Below are 6,000 nucleotides of genomic sequence, written 5' to 3'. Positions count from 1 at the left end.
CAAGCAATGCTATCTGATTTGGGGTCATTAAATTGGGTTTAAGAAGGCTGCAATTCTGCTACATCTTGCCTGAAAATATGTTTTATGAATTATATTGGACTTGCATTTGATATGTGTAACATTGTACTCTGTGAATAACAATTTATCCAAACATTTCAGAGCGGGAAATGTTTCTTTAGATGGTTTTATATTGGCCAGAAAATAAAGAAGTTGGAAGAACCTGCTGCTGTGTTAATTTGTATGTTTTGTATAAGTATTTGTATAAGTTTCTTGTATAGGTTTTCTGAGCCACATCCCCTTCCAAATGATCTGTGAGCCTCTGGCAAGGTACTTTATAACCAGTCTGCTTTTTCTCCAACTTATTCTCATTTGCTTTCAGGAAAATGCATGCCTTCCAATATGGAGATGCAAATGGAGAAATTCTGGCTTCCAGGCATTGCAGAGCACCTGGAATTTTTGTCTGTTTGTGTTGCACCAATACCTAATGCTCCCGTGTGATAGATTTCATTGCTTCACCCTCTGGGAGGATGAGAAAAAGCCATGCTGAACGTAGTGAGGCTCATTTCTAAACAGGCATGAAGAAGAACACCTCTTTCAAATGATGCCCTTGCTTCTCCTGAGTGGATATGAAGGAGAAGGAAGGTAGCTGATGACCTTTCTTCTTTCTGGCAGGATTTTATCCACTTACATTTTGGCTGTAGCAAAACTGCAATTGGGCTGAAAATAATTCTTTATGAAATCATTACTTGAATGCTTTATTTGGTTGCACCCGTGAGAAGAATAACTCTAGAGAGACTAAGAGACAGAATAGGTATTGGAAACAGAGGAGAAAAAGATTTTTATTTGGCATACAAGTGCTTGAGGCACATTGAAATAGTCATGCCCATATTTCTGATTCTGAAATTTGCAGATTATGAGACATCGCTTCTACAAAGCTCTGTTTTCGGTTCATTCTGGACAGATCCCAACAGATCCATCTGCAAGAATCAATGAAGGAAGACCAAACAGAGCATTTCATTTCTAACATCTGTGGCCCTAACAAGGAATAGGATGGTTTTAAATTGCAGCAGTAAGTGCTGTACAAACCAGACAAAAATAAAAACTTAAAAAAGATAAAAACAGGCAGGCCAATCTTGGATAGCTGGCAGAAGCTTGTAATGTAATAAACTGAGTGCAGCAATTCAGGGTTTGCACAGCAGCCATCCCACCTTTCACTGCAGCTGTTTTCTGATACTCTGCTGGCCTCTAGAGGCATATGTAGCATACAGACTGAAGTAGAACTCTGCTAATAGAGTAATAAAATTTAAGTAGCCTGTTTTGTCCTTATATAAGAAACATTACATATGGAGAGTTTAAGTGTAATACTGGGAAATCCTTTAGGAAGCAGGAAGGGAACAGACTTCCAAGGCAATGGGAATTGTTTTTTTCTTAAGCTGTTTTGACTGGGAAAAACTACATGTTCCATTCTCCAAGTTGCCTCACCAGCCCAGGTCATGTTCTTCCCAATGGACCAAAACTGAACAAGGTTGAGAAATATATGACTATTCAAATGTGGTAGAACTGTAGATCTTAGCGTCCCTCATCATTAGTTTGCTAGGAATGTTGGGAATTGTAATTCAGTAGCTTTCAAGGGCCGCAGGGATAAAAAACTGGAGTATTCATACTTGGAATCCATGGTGAAAACTGTGGTACTTAAGGGTAATCTGTCCTAACTTATAGTAACTTCACCATCTGTAGAATAATAAGTTTTCCCCTCATATACACAAGTGCAATCCATTGAGATGTGCAACTTAATGGTGGTCTCCTACCACCTGAATGGGCTGGGTTCTCAGAATAAATGCTGTTCAGGCTCCATTAAGTATTCTGAAAAAATGTGATACATTGGATGATGATTCATTATTGCTTGTTCATCTTACTGATCCACACTGCTGAATTCTGTGATTCAGACCATTAAGCAGCAAGCATTTCAGAGATGAAGAATGGAGGGCCTTGCTCAAAACAACATGGTGAATTCAGCCTTACCCACCTTGGCACCTTCAGCTCCCCTCAAATAAATGCTGGTTGGAAATTTTGGGAGCTGTAGTCCAAATACATCCCAACATGTTAAGAAGGCAGGTTTTGTTCTTCTCATGGGAAAGAGCCCTCAAGCCCTTTACAAAATGGGATGAAAACAGTATGTTTTGAACCTATTCTGGATTGTGCAGAAAAAATGAATTATAAGACTGCTTTATTCCTATAATATTTCCATTCAATGGCTGCAAATAAAATATCCTTTTAAGTAAGAGCTAAAGAAGACATTCATTTGTTAACAATGCAACAATCTTGTATATGTTTACTCAGAAGTAGATTTATATCCCATGTATATTCCCAATTACATTGCAGCTTCTGTGTTCTGGTAAAATAGGCAATCTAAATAAAAGGTATACATTTATTGTTATGTTGTTTTACGCATGATCTTTAAAGTAGCTTTAAGTAACAAAGAATTTCATTAGATCACTACTACGCTGATATCTACATTGGTTCCATTATTGGATAAAAGTGTTCCCCATAACATTGAAGACTCAAAACTTCTTTCAGCAGTTTTAAAAAGAGTTCCTAGTATAGACCTTTTTGGGCATCTTGTGAAGCCATGGTTTGTTAGATAAATCACAATTGGCTGAGTTAGCACAACATGCTAAAAAACCAACCAACCAAATTAAATAATTTAGTCCAATGTTTGAAGAATATCAAATAATCATGCAGTTTCTTTTAATCGGTGTTTTAACATAACTGGTGTAAGGTTATTATTATAGTAATTCAAAGTTTGACAGTCTTCTCAAGAGCTAGGCATCATCTTCATCTTCATCTTCATCTTCATCTTCATCATTATCACCACCATCCAAAAGGAGAAGAAAGCATTTGAGGGTTTAAGCCAAACATGATAGGATGCTTACTCATTTGGGGGGTGGGGAAGAGGGGGGTGGACTTAGTATATACATTTCTCAAGCTTGAGCCTACCTATCTAGGTAAATCTGCTGTTGTTGCACAAGCTGCTTAGTTCCCAGAATTACCAGGAATGTCTCATGTTCTTGAGCTGGTTTTTTTCTTAAATGTGAAACGGCATAAGAGCTACAACTCCTGGAACAATGTACAGTTCAGAGAATGTTTGTGCACTAGAAAATTAAAATCCCTCAGCTTTTCTACCAACACACACACCAACAATCCCATCCCTCACAAGAAGTTTGAAGCTGACTTATGACTATCTGCACCTCTGCTGGCCACAGAACGCAGAGGACACTATTAGCCAATCAGTGCTCTCTCCAGCCAACCAATGGACGAGGGCAATAATCATAATCTAATGAGTGTCCTACACTCTGAGTTACTGCCAACGTCCTTGCCACTGCTCCACACAAAAGGGAAATAAAATACTCTACACAAAAGGGAAATAAAATTGCTAGCAACCACTTCAACCACACATATAAGTTTGACTGGTGGTTTGTAGGTGAAAAGAATTGAGCTGCTTCCACCATTCCTCTATTTCATTTAAAAGCCCCCCAGAATTATAAAAGTAAAATGAAAGCATTGTCAGCAATTATGCAACCAGACAATTTCCCCTGTAACTGTAACCATGATTATATGTTGCTAAAATGACTGGATTGAGGGAGAGAAGAGAGATGTTCTAAATAATACATACAGATAGGCTTCAAGAAAGTTGGGCATGGAGCTTAAGATTTGAGCACTGAAATTTCTAAGAGACAGGAGACTGAAAATAGATGCCTAAGTATTTAAAGGCCTTTACTTGCTCAATTTGGACATTGTTGTTGTCCTAATATGGGGAATGTTAGCATTCTGCTTAGTAAATACAACCATCTTAGCTTTTGCAAAGTTCATTTCCAGTGGTTTAGCTTAATGATGAAATGCTAGCATGTGAAGTCTTTGTCACAACCTCACTTGAGATACAGAAAGAATGACAGCATCACCAGTATGTGTGTGTGTGTGTGCGTGTGTATAAAAATGGAAATTGGGTTGTGAGCTAAAGATGGAGGTGGGATGTGGCTCTAATAAGGGCCTGTATGATGTGATTAATATAGAAGTTAAATAATGGGATGGAGGGCAAGATATATCCCATGGAGGTTTGGAATATTACAAAAAATAGTCAATTTTTTGTAATAACCAGACACACAAGCTGTAAAGGCAACAACTGTGTGCCTGAAGCAATTTTCAGAGCTAAAGTAGTAAGTCTTTGCTATATGGCATGCAGTGCTGTGTGTATGAAGATATCTTTGCACTAGGAGCACTTCAGTCCAAATTTCTGAGATCTTTGCTTCAAGTTCCTTGCTTTACCATTAATGTACTTTTGGAAATAACATTATAACTTGTATTAAATATTTAGTTACTGAACAACAGATCTACAATACTGAACTGTGTTTCATTTTATCAGCTTTTAAATTAATTTAATCCATTTCAGGAATTTCTCTTCCAGAATCACCATGAAACATCAAAACTGATCGAGGGCTGGGGTTAGGGGATTTCTGCATCTCTTCCCTATCACCAAGCGATTGTCCAGATTTTTGCAACCCAGTTCATGCAGTTCTGAACTAGTAAGCAGTTCTAGTAAACAGAACTAGCAAACTAGCAGACTCAACTATATCCATTCCATTTGGAGTATGCATCTAGCTGAATTATGAACACATAAAGGCAAAAAAAAAAAAATTGGGCAGGCAATATGCTATCTATTATATCACTTAATAACTGTTATAGCATTTACATGGCCTCGCATCAAAACACAAATGCTAGGATGTACCTTTTGCCACAAATCTTAGAGGGCTTTCCTCATACAAAAACACTTCTGTCTGTATGAAACTAGATGATAATAACAGCACTCTGAGTAGAAAGTGCAAAAGCTTATCTGTCAGGGCTGCCAGGAATAATCTATGACTTGGGGCTCATTCACACAACAGCCTGCAGCTGTTTATCTCCCATGCTAAATCTAGCTGGAAGTGAATCCAGCTTAAGAAACTGCTGCCTGGATTTCAATCCATTTCTTGGATGTGGCAATGATGCCAGCCAAGTGTTCCACCTGGGCTGTGGTTGCCACAGACCCTGATTGATGGGTACCCCTGTTTTTTTCCCCAATTACATTCCTTTCTGTAGGCAGGTCCTTGTACACAGGTGATTTCTGTTTATTAATGTTTTCTCTGAGGCCCCCATCTGTTCTGGACAGAGGTTTACCAGTGACAGAAGCATATAGATAGTTGTACCATTCTTGCTGTCTCTTGAGTTAGAAGGGGCAACTGACCGAACCCTGGTCAGGTTCACCTCAGGATTTCACTGGTCCACCCCTGTTGTGGGAGAAGTGCAGCTGCAACTTACTAGTCCTCTATGACCAGCTATCGCTTGTCTGGAATGCAATCAGGGTTTATGAGGGAAGGTCCTTTCAGAAGGGAGCCGTCAGCCCAGGTGAAATGGCTCTGGAGGGCAATGACCAATCAGCAGAGGGGAAGAGGCAGGCCTGCTGCTGGACACACTAGACAACTGGCAAAGGTATTTGCCTAAAATGAAATGAAGCAGACTGCACAGCTTTGCTCAAACCAGCAGAAGTGGGGAAATACTTTTTTTGGCATGGAGTAAAAGAAGACAAATAGAGGTCATGTTCACAGCAAGCTTGGGGGAGGGTGACATGTATTCCTGTCACCAGGAATGACAGAGTGACATGTATTCCTGTCCTCAAGAAACAGTTGTCCTCATGTTGGGGCACACAGGACATGCAAGTGAAAACTCAATGCCACCTGCTGTGGATACTATTTTTGCCTAGAACTTCTTCTCTTCCAAATGCATTCAGAAAATGATAGAGAGATGGGGTGATGACACACCCCTGATTTGTTTTTGTGTCCAGTTTTTGTAATGGACATGAAAATGCATGAAAAAAGAGACAGATTTTGGAGAGATACCAAACAGAAGAATGGGAAGGCATGGCGTGGGGAGAGATGAAGAGAAAAGAAAAAGTTAGAGGGAGAAATT

This window comes from Python bivittatus, unplaced genomic scaffold (genome assembly GCF_059951505.1).
Source record: "Python bivittatus isolate LINGU-HERP-01145 unplaced genomic scaffold, Pbiv_v1 ctg000850_np1212, whole genome shotgun sequence".
In the NCBI taxonomy this organism is placed as follows: Eukaryota; Metazoa; Chordata; class Lepidosauria; order Squamata; family Pythonidae; genus Python; species Python bivittatus.
Note: the sequence above shows the minus strand (reverse complement) of the source record.